The sequence below is a fragment of the Chiloscyllium punctatum genome, chromosome 14, assembly GCF_047496795.1.
Source record: "Chiloscyllium punctatum isolate Juve2018m chromosome 14, sChiPun1.3, whole genome shotgun sequence".
Classification (NCBI taxonomy): domain Eukaryota; kingdom Metazoa; phylum Chordata; class Chondrichthyes; order Orectolobiformes; family Hemiscylliidae; genus Chiloscyllium; species Chiloscyllium punctatum.
In genome coordinates this window covers 31,225,088-31,238,506 of record NC_092752.1, presented here as the reverse complement: position 1 = coordinate 31,238,506, position 13,419 = coordinate 31,225,088, and the positions used below count along the sequence as shown (strand labels likewise).

General features: G+C 38.3%; 1 protein-coding gene across 3 annotated transcripts in view; it reads left to right on the top strand.

Moving 5' to 3' along the window:
• inpp4b (inositol polyphosphate-4-phosphatase type II B) overlaps window positions 1-13,419 on the top strand; it is a 940,291-nt gene that overhangs the window by 399,160 nt on the left and 527,712 nt on the right. Inside the window, exon 1 of one of the 3 annotated variants that reach the window (XM_072584133.1) lies at window positions 1,386-1,458. The exons of the other annotated variants lie outside the window; for them this stretch is intronic. The gene's annotated coding sequence lies outside the window, so the exon portion shown is untranslated. Of the gene's footprint in view, window positions 1-1,385; window positions 1,459-13,419 lie in introns of those variants that run through there. 3 annotated transcript variants of the gene reach the window in all.

The window sequence follows — 13,419 nt, the reverse complement described above, 5'->3', positions numbered from 1 at the left end:
GAGCAATGGACTCCCTCATCTTTTTATTTGGGAATGTGCAAGTATTTTGTTTAAGCACATGACCCTCAAAAATTCATTGTACAGTTAAGCACAGACATTAACTTAAAGGGATTTTAAGGTTACTGTGAGGCCTGTAGCTTTGAAAGATTATTGATCAGGAAATGCGTTACTTGCTACAGAATTCCGGTCTCTGACATGTTGTTGTAGCACAGTATTTACATGATATAATAAAACAAAGAACAATGGATACTGAAGATCTGAAACAGAAATTGTTGGAGAAACTTAGCATTTCTGGCAGCATCTTTGAAGAGAAAACAGAGTTAACATTCTGAGTCCAGTGACCCTTCATCAGAACTTTTAAATATTTATATGGTCGGTCCAATTCAGTTTCTGCTCAATTGTAACCCCAAGGATTCTGATTATTATTGATGGTAATGCCATTGAATGTCATGGAGAGATGGTTAGATTCTTTGTCAGAGATGGTCATTGCCTGGCATTTGAGTGGCGTAGATGTCTTGCTGCCTGTAACTTCGGACTACATCATTTTGTGTGGAATCATGTGATGTAAGCATGAAACTTGGAAGAAATGAATGCTGTGGGTCAATTTGTTACCTTCCTCCCCCTCAGTAAGAAAATTGCACTTCGGATCCTGGTCTAAAAGCATGAGCACGTATTCAGGCTTAGATTTCAGTGCAGTACTGAGGAAATCTTTTTGAACAAGATGTTAAACTGAAGCTTCAGCTTTCTGCTCGAGTGAAAGTAAAAGTAAATCCTACAATTTTGAAAAAGACCAAGAGGATTCTTTCTGGTGCTTTGGCAAAATAACTCATTTAACCCATATTACTATAATAGATTTCATTTGTTTGAGGTCTTGCTGTATGCAGCTTGGCTGCTATATTTGCTACAACGTAGCAGTACCTATTCATATGTACTTCACCAGTTGGAGAAAACTTTGGCATGTCCTAAAGTTTTTTAAAAATTCACTCATAGGATGTGGGCATCGCTGACTGAGCCAGCATTTATTGCCTACACTTAATTTCTTTGAAAATTTGGTGGTGAGCAGCCTTCTTGAATCACTTCAGTACGTGTACTGTATGTAGACTCTCAATGCCGTCGCAGAGGGAATTCTAGGATTTTGACCCAATGACACTGGAGGAACAACAATATATTTTTCAAGTCAGGATAGTGAGTGTCTTGAAATAGAACTTGCAGCTGGTGGTTTTCCTCTGATCTAATGCCCATGTCATTCGATATCAAAGTGGTTCTGGGTCTGGAAAGAACTGTCAGGATACTTTTGGTGAAAATCTTCAGTGCATCTTGTAGCTGATACACACTGCTGCTATTGAGCATCAATGGTGGAGAAAGTAGGTAATTGTGGACGTGGAGCCTATCAAGTGGCCTGCTTTGTCTGGGATCGTGTCAAGCTTCTTGAATGTTGTTGGAGCTGTAATCATTCAGGCAAGTGGAGATAGTTTCATCACATTCCTGACTTGTGCTTTGTTAGATTCTGCATTCAAGCACATTTTTATTTATTCATGTTGCAATGTAGTGTTAAAAAAAGCAAAAATTAAGTGTGTACTGCCAACTGCAAGTTCCTCTGTAAGCCATATGTTATTCTGACTGAGAAATATATTGCCATTAGTTCACGGTCACTGTGTCAAAATCCTTAAATTCCCTCCTTAATAGTATTGAGTATGTACCTATACCAAATGAACTGCAGATTAATCACCTCAAAGACAACTAGGAATGGGTAATAAATGCTGGCCTAGCAAGTGGAGCTCACATACCCTGACTTAATTAAAAAAAGGAAAGATATGCTGGCTTTGGAAGCAGTCCGGAGAAGGTTCAGTAGGTTGATCCGGGTATAGAGAGGTTGTTTTCTGATAGCATGAGTAGATTGGATCTGCACTCAGTGGAGTTTATAAGAATGAGAGGTGACCTTTTTGAAACATACAAGATTCTTAGGACACTTGATGAGGTGTCCGAGGAAAGTTTCTGTCCCCTTTTGGGGGCCTAGGACCAGAGAGCCTAATCTTAGAATAAAGGATCTCCCGTTTAATACAGAGATAGTGAAAAATTTCTTCTCTCAGAGGCTAATGAATGGGTTGTCAAGATTAGATCAATCAATATGTTCAAGGCTGAGAGAGATTTTTAAGGAAAATCAAGTGTTACGAGGAAAAGGCAGGGAAGTGCAGCTGAAGATGATCTGATCAGCCATGATCTCACTGAATGGTGTAGCAGATTTGTCTGGCTGAATGGCCTATTTCTGCCGCAATTCTTATGGTCTTGTATGTGAACTTGCAGTAGCAATGAGAAGGCAAGATTTTTTTCAGAGCCTCAAGGGAATGAAAAAATAGTGTCTTAAACATCAGAAATAACAACTGCATACTTAGCTCCGTGGACCCTGCAGTATCCTTTTTGATTACATTTGGAATCTTGTGCCAACAGTGGGAGAGCTTGTCCCACTGACTGGTTGAGCTAGAGTCTGATATAGCCACACTTAACCAATCATACTTTATAAAAAATGTACCATCCGTGGAAACGTCCTATTCCACCTGTAGGACAGACTAACCACAGGTGTTGGGACAGGGGTAGACAGTCAGAAAGCATTTTCTCCAGGAGTCCTCAATATTTGTTTGGACACCATGAAGTCTCATAGTCTCATAGTATCAAATCAAACAGGAATAAAATGAAACTTTCTACCGATTACCTCCTCTCCCCTCTCTCCTAAGATGATAAATCATTACTTTTTCATACTACTTACAAGAGGCATTGAAGTTGATTATGCTTTAGGTGGAGAACTTTGATGTCTATCATCAGAAGTGGCTTGGTAGCACTACCACTGACTAAGCTGTCAGGTTAGTTATGTTTCTTAGACCTGGCCTGTTACTGGTGGTGAGATAGTTAACGAGGAAAAGCCGACATGACCTTGTCCACACCAATATACCTGTCACAGATGATATTTGCATGTCAATAGTATTGGTAAGAGTGACCATTGTTGTGATTGTAGTGAAAAGGGACTATTCAACGTCATTTTACCTTGATAACTAAGACTTCATGGACTAAAAATGGATTTAAAAAGGGTACTTCTGACCTAAAATATCTGCTGTGATCATGTAACAAGATGAAGGCAATCTATGTGTATGAATTGCTGCCACTTTACTGAAGAGTCACTGAATCTCTGTGTAGACTCAAGAAATTTTGATCTGTTGTTTTGCTCTTGCCTGATAATCAACACTTTGGGAGAGGAAAGGCTGTCTAGATTGGAATGGAATACCTTTTTGATGTTCATTGAAAAATCCAAGAAATTGAGATTATTTTGTTCCAGTTACTGTGCTTCTTTAATGTGCTGTCTATTTGCTAAATACTATTTTTAATTCTCAAAAAATGGCAAAAGTTGTGCTGAGACACTTTAAATAGGCAGACAGATGTAATGCTGAATTTGATAAATAGATCTAATATTAGGTAAAATGATTGGTGTCAGGTTTCCTATTTGACAGTCTGACTTCAGAATGAATTCGCAACAGGAATACTTTGACAGCTGGAGCAGTTGTGAACTGTTGGCTATCAGGATCATAATACCTTGGTGAGCGTGATGTCTGAGAAAAGAAATGTTCGTCTCTAAAATCCAATCTGTAAGACACTACAGAAACAATAATGTTTAATCCAAAGTGCTGTTAGTTTATTTGTTACAGTTAAAAAGTTCTAAAAAGAAAAATGGTTGCCGTTCATCCTTTTAGCTTTTAATTGGATGTTTGAACATTTTAAACAAAAGTTATCTCAACAGATTTTATCACAGTATCCAGATGTCTAGCCAACCTTTGGAGTCATATAGCTTTCCAGTTTGATGTGTGTTTAGTGTTTTCAGCCAGTTGCAACATACAAATATATTTGTGGTTTTTAAATTGAGGTAATAGTTTATACATTTCTGGAGTGATGGAAGTGTAGACTGAAAAGTGCGGTAGTGCGACAAAAATTATTCTCATTGTTTCTTTCAATTCAATCACTTGAATAGGTAATCAGTTTAAAATCTGTAGCTATTTGCAGGGAACTGACAGCTTGTTATAACAATGCTGTTTTATGGAAATTGGCTACCACTTGTTTCCCTTTCCATTCTCCAAATAATGCATCGAACATTTGACCATGGCAACAGTGTTAACATTTCAAATGTGATAATTGTCTTCATTTCTGTAAATAATGTACAGTATTTTAAACAGATCGCTGTATGAAAAAAATCCATCAGTAGTGGTTTTCTTCCTGCAGTGGTACATTTTAGTTTATCCAGTCATTAGGACTTAATATCATTTGGTCCATTCATGGTTTAGATCTTTGGGCATGATACAAATCAAGATATTTTCCTGAGAAATTTTACATGTTATCATATGTTCAGTTCCATAATAAACCAAGAGTGTTTACAGAAGTGACAGAAGCTATTTGATTGTTCATCTCTATGTAGGCTGATTGCAGGAGCAATTTGATGAAAGCCCTTTATGTTTTGCCTACATTTTATGCTCCTCAATATTTCTATCATTTAGAGTTTTGAAAATGTTCTCTATAAACAATACAGTCGCCGATGTTACACCCTTGCTTATTCGCTGTAGCAAATCATTCATGATAAACAACAATCTGTGTAAAGAAATTCCACTTAACTTATAACTTCAATAATAATTCTTCATGATGTTTTAAATTGATGACTCCTTGTCACTGACTTCACATTTAGGTCAAATGGTCTGCTTAATTTTATCATCATCCTTCATGATTTTAAATTCCCATTAACCTTCTGTGCTCCAATGGAAACTATCCTGTACAGTATCTCAAATCACTCTTCTCTAACTGTAGTTTTCCTTCCCTATAATCATCTTATATCTGGCATTGCCTTAGGACATGTATATGGTGAGTTCTTTCTAGTTATAAAATGTTTTCTATGATTTGATACCCTACATGACACACAGAAGTCTTAAATGTGGCCTGACAGATGTGTTGTCATTAATTCATTGTCATTTATATGAATATTGTCATTTATAAATTTTAAAATATTGTTTACTTTTATATATGGCTGTATCAACTGTCAGTCAGCTCTCAGGAAATTACACCTTCTCACTCCTCGTCACTTATCCCCCACCTGTACTCAATGTTGCCCTGAAAATGTATTGCTTTATGTCATTCCATATTAATCTTTTTTACCTAGATTCCCTACAGTATGGAAACAGGTCATTCAGTCCACACCGACCCTCCGAACAATAACCCATCCAGACCCATTCCCTGACATTTACCCCTGGCTAATGCACCTAAGATTATGGGCAATTCACATGACTTGCACATCTTTGGATTGTGGGAGGAAACCGGCGAACCCAAAGGAAACCCACGCAGACACAGGGAGAATGTGCAAACTCCACACAGACAGTCACTCAAGGCTGGAATCAAACCAGGATCCCTGGCGCTGTGAGGCAGCAGTGCTAACCACTGATCCACCGTGCCGCCCCGATCATATCTTGAAGACTTTTATAGTTTTCCTTGTTCTCCTTTTGTGTTATCAGAAAATGCTGCAATTCTGTTTATAGTTCCTAATGTACCCATCATCTTTTTAAAAACTTTGAACTGAAGTGGATCCAGTAATAATGCTTTGTTGCATCAATTCCACACTTTCGCCAATTTGAATAATTCTCATTTGCCTTACTCTGTTTTCTGTCCTTTATCCAACATTCTATCCTCATTTCAAAACACATTTTAATACTTTTCTTCCCAACACATTATCAAATTTCATCTGAAAATTCATATCCATGACATTATCTGCATTTCCTTTTCATGCAGGTAAATTAGGTTAGCATGGTTGGACGTTTTGGCATGGACTAGGTTTTGACTAAAGGGCCTGTCTCCATGGTACAGACTCTTAGACTCTATGATTCTAAGACATCAGCACATATGCCTAACATATCCTATCTGATCTATTAACTTATGCATCATTAAATGCTTAATAATTTAAGATTGAATGATAGGATTCGAAGAGTTAATACATGATTGACATCAGACTAATTGGCCTAAAGTTATTATAGATTAGTATAATAGCAAATAAAGATTTGTATACTTTTGTTCACCAAACATATTAAAGGATTATGGGACAAAGACATGTAAAGTCATTTTTTCTATAGTGCAATAGTCGCATTCTTTAGTGACCCCCAAGCTATACAAGAATTGCGCAAAACAAATAACACTTAGTGTTCATGATACAATCACGTTCTTGCCAACATAGGTGTAAAAAGTTCGAGCTGTAGAAACAGCATCCCCTATTCGTCAATCCTGTTACAGCAAACTCATATTGACAAAACGTGCATTATAGCTGAACAACCTGTACATGGAATTGAGTCACAGATCAGCCGTGATGTCATTGAATGGCAGAACAGGCTGATGAGGCTAAATGACTTACTCTTGTCACTGTTTCTTTTTCCTCTCTTGGTAAAGCTGCTTATTTCTCACAATTGTCTTCAGTATTTTTAGCCTTAATGTTATCTCATACTTTCGTTTGCATTTGTTTTATTTAAATTTTTCCAGTTTTCCAAGAATCTTAATATTTTCGTTCCTTGTTCGTTTGATACAATTATATTAATTAAATATTATTTTACATTTCATATCAACCAGTTGACCAGTGTGCAAATCCCTTTTCATCTTTTTCCATTCTTGCAGCATTACCATTCATCCTTCATTAACCTTTCTGTTTTCACATTGTGTCCGCATTGTAGTTCCTCTTTTCTAACTCCTGCATCATGCATTTCTAACTCCTGTGTCATTTGACTCAGATAATTTGAAAAATTTATAATCAATTCACAATTTGTTTTAAATATCCAAATTTCCACTTTCCTTGAAATCAATATAAATAATAATCAGGAGAATGCAAATATGCCAGGGATTCATCACCTCTCATTTTGCATTATTGATGTCATCTGAAATAACTCCATATTGATGTAAAATGCATCCCAACTTTCTTTCCTGGGATAGTGAAAGCCACATAATATCACTGCTCTATTTTTCTGTATTTTCTACACAGAAGCTGTAGTAAGGGCACTGTATTCAGCAGCAGCATCACTAAATCTTTGGAAGAAAATATAATTGGAATATTTTGGCTTTATTTTCTAGGCAGATAAAGGAACAATGCCATAACTGTGCAATAATGGGAGCCGGTTTCTCTGTTGGTACAGAGAGAACAGGCAGTAAAAGAAACAGGAAAATAAGATGCAAAATCCTCATGAAACATGCAGTTGTTTTAGGAATAATTTATTATTAATAATCTGTGATGTTGTGTGATCTTGCTCTGGGTAGGTATGGAATCTGATATTTGATTTTTAATATTCAGTTTCATTGTTTACAATATCCCACTGCAGCAGGACTGAATCAACCCCTCTCAGATTTATTTTGACACTATTACCTATCAATTTATAAATACTGATTGTAAGACAACAGATTAACTTATTTTTTCAATCCTGTTACTCCTTATTAGTTACAGAATCATAGAAAGATCTGGCACAAAAAAGAGGCTCTGTGCTTATGTAGACCGTTTGAAAGTTCAATAATTTAGTTCTGGTAAATTTTCCCCATAAACCAACCATTTTAAAAAATATATTACCAACTTTTCTTTTGAAACAGAGAGGTTATAAAAGAGGAGGGATGTTACAGTGTTGATCAAAGAGTCAATAAGCAGTGGAAGAAAGCTCCTCAGTTGAGGCCATGTCGATAGAACTTAAAAAGAGAACAATTATATTATTGGGAGTGTACTTTAGACCCCCAAAAAGTGTGAAAGGGTGTGAGGGGTAGATGTGAAGGCAAATTTCAGAGAAGTGTAAAAATTATGGGTAAGAGGAGCAGAAGATTTCAAAAATAGAAGGTCACTGAACCCAAAAAGTTAACTCTGGTTTCATTCTAAAGATGCTTCCAGACCTGCTGAGCCTTTCCTGCAATTTCTGTTTTTGTTTCTGATTTCCAGCATTTGCAATTCTTTTGGTTTTTATATGAGGGATTTCAATTTCCCTAATATTAACTTGGATAGACAATGTGTGAAAGGCTTAGATGGGATGGAATTCTTAAAATGTATTCAAGAGAGCTATTTAAGACAGAATATAGGAAATCCTACAAGAGACAGAGCAGTGCTGAATTTAGTTTTAGGGAACAAAGAATTGTCAGTGGAAGAACATTTCTGTGATAGTGACCGAAAAGGGTGAAGATGGGCCTTCAGTTCCTGTGCTGGTGAAAAATGGAGCCAAAAATTTCAGAGAAGCCTGGACATCTCTATAGAATTGAAAAAAAGAGAAGCTTCTGGCAGATACTGGGGCCTCAGAGCATCAGAATCTCTAGAGGTATTTAGAAAGTACAGGGATTAGTTTAAAAAATAAATTAGTGAAGGTGAGGCAGAAAAAGCAGCAGTAAACAGAATAATGGAAAGTTCAAAGGCATTTTATAAATCTATTAATGGCAGGAAAAAAAGAAAAAAACTGGGGAAAGATTGGGTCCAGTAGGGACCTAAGTAGCAACCTGTCTGTAGAACCTAGAGACATGGGTAAGGTTTTAAATGAGTTCTTTACATCTGTATTTTGATCGAGAAGAATGATGCAGGAATAGAAATAAAGAGGATTATAATACACTTGAGCAAATTACAGTTGAGAAAGAGAAGGTATTAGTGGGTTTCAAAGGCTTAAAATTGGATAGAACTCAAGGTCCAGATGAGATTTATCCTATTTGAGAGGCAAAGGACAAGATTGCAAGGCTCTTAGATTAATTTTCAAATCTTTTCTGGACATGAGAGGTGCCAGAGGACTGAGGACAGCAACACCATTATTTAAGAAGTGTGATCGGGAAAGTCTATGGAGTAATAGGCTAGTGAGTCTAACATCAATAGTAGGAATACTATTGAGAAGAATTTCAAAGGACAGAATTACTCTTCACTTAGAGAGGCAAAGATTAATTAAGGATACTCCACATGGCTTTGTAGAGGGAGATCATATGACAAGATGTATGGATGCAGGTAGCACAATGAATATTGTCAACATGGATTTTAATAAGGCTTTTGGCAATGTATTGCATGAGAGACTGGTCAAAAATTAAGAGCCTATGGGATCCAAGTCAATTTGGCAAAATTAATCCAACAATGGCTGAATGGCAGGAGGTAGAGTGTGATGATCGAAGGTTGTTTTTATGACTGGAAGCCTGTGATGCATGGGAATTTAAGTAAGGATGTTTTCACCCAGAAGGTGGTTGGTATGTGGAACTTGCTGTTGGACTGGATGGTTGAGGTGAGAATAATCACAAAATTTAAAGAAATATTAACATGATCACTTTAGGCACCATAGCTTCCAAGGCTATGAGTCAAGTGCTGGAAATTTGAATGAAATAGATGGATGCTTTGATAACCAAAAGACCTCTTTTCTATGCTGTAAGACTCTGTTTAAAAATTGGACAGAGCAGATTTCCTAATAGAATTCAAAATTTCTGAAAAAATAGTTTGCACAGAATCATTCCATCCCTATATGACTTGGGCAATGTTGAGTCAGTTAGACTTCATAAAATATGGCAAGATTTGAAGAATGAGCTTCTAATGTTGCCAAAACAAAATTTGGTGTTACACCCAAGGATTGAATGGCAAGACAAGTATCTTGCCATTGAGTATTGAGTGGTCCACTTGCTTGATTTAACATATTACTATTACATATTTTTGCCTTATTTGTTCCAATTTGCTCTTCTCCCACATAGCAGAGGGAAGTTATACAGTAACAATTTTCAACTTGAAAGTCTAAATGGGCACCTGTTGGCTCCAGCTTGCAGCTTGCTCCTTCAGGCCAATAGTCTTCACACTTCAGAGAATGCTCCATGAGGAGGGTAACCACTTGCATCCTTTGTCCACCGAGCTTGGCATCAGATTTGCTGTAGTTGTATCCCAACATAAATACATCTCCAACTCTCTTTGAATACAGATCACCATTTTAAAATCTCACACTTTGGAGCACACTACCATCTTTCATTGTAATACTGCTGCTAGGTTGTAACCAAACATATAATGGTGAGAGAGGATAGAGCATGGGAGACAAGTGGAAATGCAGTGCAGGATCTTTCAATGATTGCGAACACTGCTGTGGCTTTGTAGGAGTGTGTAGTGCACGATGATGTTTCACATGGCTAAGCTGAGAGGGTCAAGTGGGGAGATGAGCAGTTCAAAAAAAGAGTTGGGTGGGAATGTGGGGAGGATCAAAGCCAGTTGAGTTGATAGCAAAGGAAAGGCAGAAAAGAACATGAAAGTTTGGAGGGTCACCCAGATTCATCAGCAATTCTATAGATAGATGTGTTGTCTTCACTTTCATTCAAATCCCAAATACGCAGTCAAGTTGAAAAATGGCTGCCCTCGCTGCTAGAGTGGGTATACTGAGTGTTTTAATTTTCCTTGGCACTCTTCAAGGAGAAATAGCATTAAATAGGCATTCATGTAGCACAGGCTAAAGACATTGTTTATCACATTAACTTGTATGTGGACGATTTACATTGACAAAATGTATTGACTATATTGGGGCAGCACGGTGGCACAGTGGTTAGCACTGCTGCCTCACAGCACCAGAGACCCGGGTTCAATTCCTGCCTCAGTTTGCGCATTCTCCCCGTGTCTGTGTGGGTTTCCTCTGGGTGCTTCGGTTTCCTTCCACAGTCCAAAAATGTGCAGGTTAGGTGAATTGGCTGTGCTAAATTGCCTGTAGTGTTAGGTGAAGGGCTAAATGTAGGGGAATGGGTCTGGATGGGTTGCACTTCGGCGGGTCGGTGTGAACTTGTTGGGCTGAAGGGCCTGTTTCCACACTGTAAATAATCTAATCTAAGCTATAAATCATGGCCATAAATTTTCTTGACCATGTCATTCAACATTACAAGTGCGGCTTGTTAGCACTGCTGATGAAGCCTTCCATCACTTTACTCATAACTGGGAGTAGTTATTTGGCTGGGTTAGATTTGTAGAGTCATATAGCACAGAAACAGATCCTTTAGTCCATGCCGACAATAATCGCAAACTAAAATAGTCCCACTTGCCTGAGCTTGGCCCATATCTCTCCAAACATTTCTTATTCATGTCATCAGCTAAATGTCTTTTAAACATTGCAACTGTACCCACATCCACCACTTCCCCGGAAGTTCATTCTACACAGGAATCAGTCTCTGTTTAAAAACAAAAATGCCCTCTTGTGTACAGGATATACCTGGGCATTTTCCACATTATTGGGTAGATGCCATTGTTATCACTGTCCCCAGAAGAGGTTCGTTAGGGAGTGGTAAGTTCTGTAGCACAAATCTTCAGTACTATCTTCAGCTGCTTCATCAATGACCTTCCCTCCATCATAAGGTCAGAACTGGGGATATTCATTGAGTACACCATTCATGACTCCTCGGATACTGAAGCAGTTCATTTTCAGTGCAACAAGATCTGGACAATTTTCACTGTGGGCTGACAAATGGCAAGTAACATTTGTGCCACACAAATGTCAGGCAATGACCATTTCCAATAAGAGACTATCTAACCACTTGCCCATGACATTCAATGATGTTATCATCACCAAATTCCCACCATCAACATCCTGGGGATTACCATTGATAAGAAATTCAACTTGACTCAACACATAATCACATTGGCTACAAGAGCAGATAAAAAGCTAGGAATACTGCAGCGAGTAACTCCCCTCCTGATTCCACAAAGTCTGTTCGTCATCTACAAGGCACAAGTCAGGAGTGTGATGGAATACTCCCCACTTGCCTGGTTGGATACGGCTCCAGAAACACTTGAAGCTTGACACCGTGCAGGACAAAGCAGCCCACTTGATTGATACTGCATCCACAAACACCAAGTCCATCCACCACTGACATTCAATAGCAGCAGTGTGTACTATGTACGAGACTTCAGAAATTCACCAAAGATCCTAAGATAGGATCTCCCAAACCTATGACCCCTCCCATCTGCAGCAGATACAATGAAACACCACTACCTGCAATCTCCCCTCGAAGCCACTCACCATCCTGACTTCGCTATCACTGGAAAAATCCTGGAATTCCCTCCTCAGGGAATTGTGGGTCAACCTACAGCATGTGGACTGCAGCAGTTCAAGAAGGCAGCTTCTCATCACTACCTCAAGGGCAATTAAGGACAGGCAGTAAGTACTGGCCATCCAGTGATGCCCATTCCCCAAGAGTGAATCTTAAAAAAATTAAATTTGCAGAAGGCTTTCATCAAGGTACCTCACAAAAGGTTAAGTCATAAGGCAGGAGCCCATGGTGTTGGAGATATTAATAGGCAAGAAACAGTAAGTTGGTATAAGGGATTGTTTTTCAGGTTGGTAGCCTGTAACCAGTGAAGTTCCACTGGGATCACAACTGTTTACAATGTATATTAATGCTTTGGAGGAAGGAAGGACAAATTTGCAGACAAAACAAAAGCAGGTGGAAAGGCGGGTTGCAGGAAGCATATAAATGGTATACAGAGAGATATTGGTAGTTTATGTAAGTGGACAAAAAGTTGGCAAATTGTATATAATGTAGGAAAATGTGAAGATTTTCATTTTGTAAGGGAGAAGAAAAGACAGAATATTATTTAAATGGAGGAAAACTGCAACACAAATGGACTTGAGGTACTTGTCCATGAAGGACAAAGCTAGCGCACAGGTACAGCAGGGCATCAGGAAGGCTAATGGAATGTTGGCCCTTATTTCAAGAAGATTGGAATAATAGAGTAGAGAAGTCTTACTGCAACTATATAATGTGCTGATGAGACCATATCTGGAGTATTGTGAGCAGTTATGGCCCCTTGGTTTAAGAACATATATCATTTTATTGGAGGCAGTTCAGAGAAGATTCGCTAGGATGATTCCTGGTATGCAGAGTTCGTCTTATAAGCAAAGGCTGAATAGGTTGGGACTCTACTCATTAGTTTATGAGAATGAGAAGTGATCTCATTGAAACAATAGGATTCTTAAGGGGCTTGCCAGGGTGAAATGCTCCAGATATATTTTCCCTCATGGGAAGGCTTAGGACCAGAGGGCAAAGCCTCACAATAAAGGGACATCAGTGTAATACTGAGATGAGAAGAAATTTCTTCTCTCAGAAGGTTACAAGTTTTTGCCACAGAGAGCCATGAAGGCAGATGCTTGTGTATACTTAAGGCTGAGAGATTCTTGATCAATTGGAAAATTTGAGGGTTCTATGGAAAATGCAGAAAAGTGGGTATGAGGCAAGTTGGATTAGCCATGATCCTCGTGAATGGTGCAGCAGGCTTGAGGGGCTGAACAGCCTATTTCTGTTCTTATTTGTGGTCTTTTTGTAGATGCAGATAAGTTGTTTCTACTGGCTGGGGAGTCTAGAATCAGGGGACACAATTTCAAAATACAGGGAAGACATTTAGGATTGAGATGA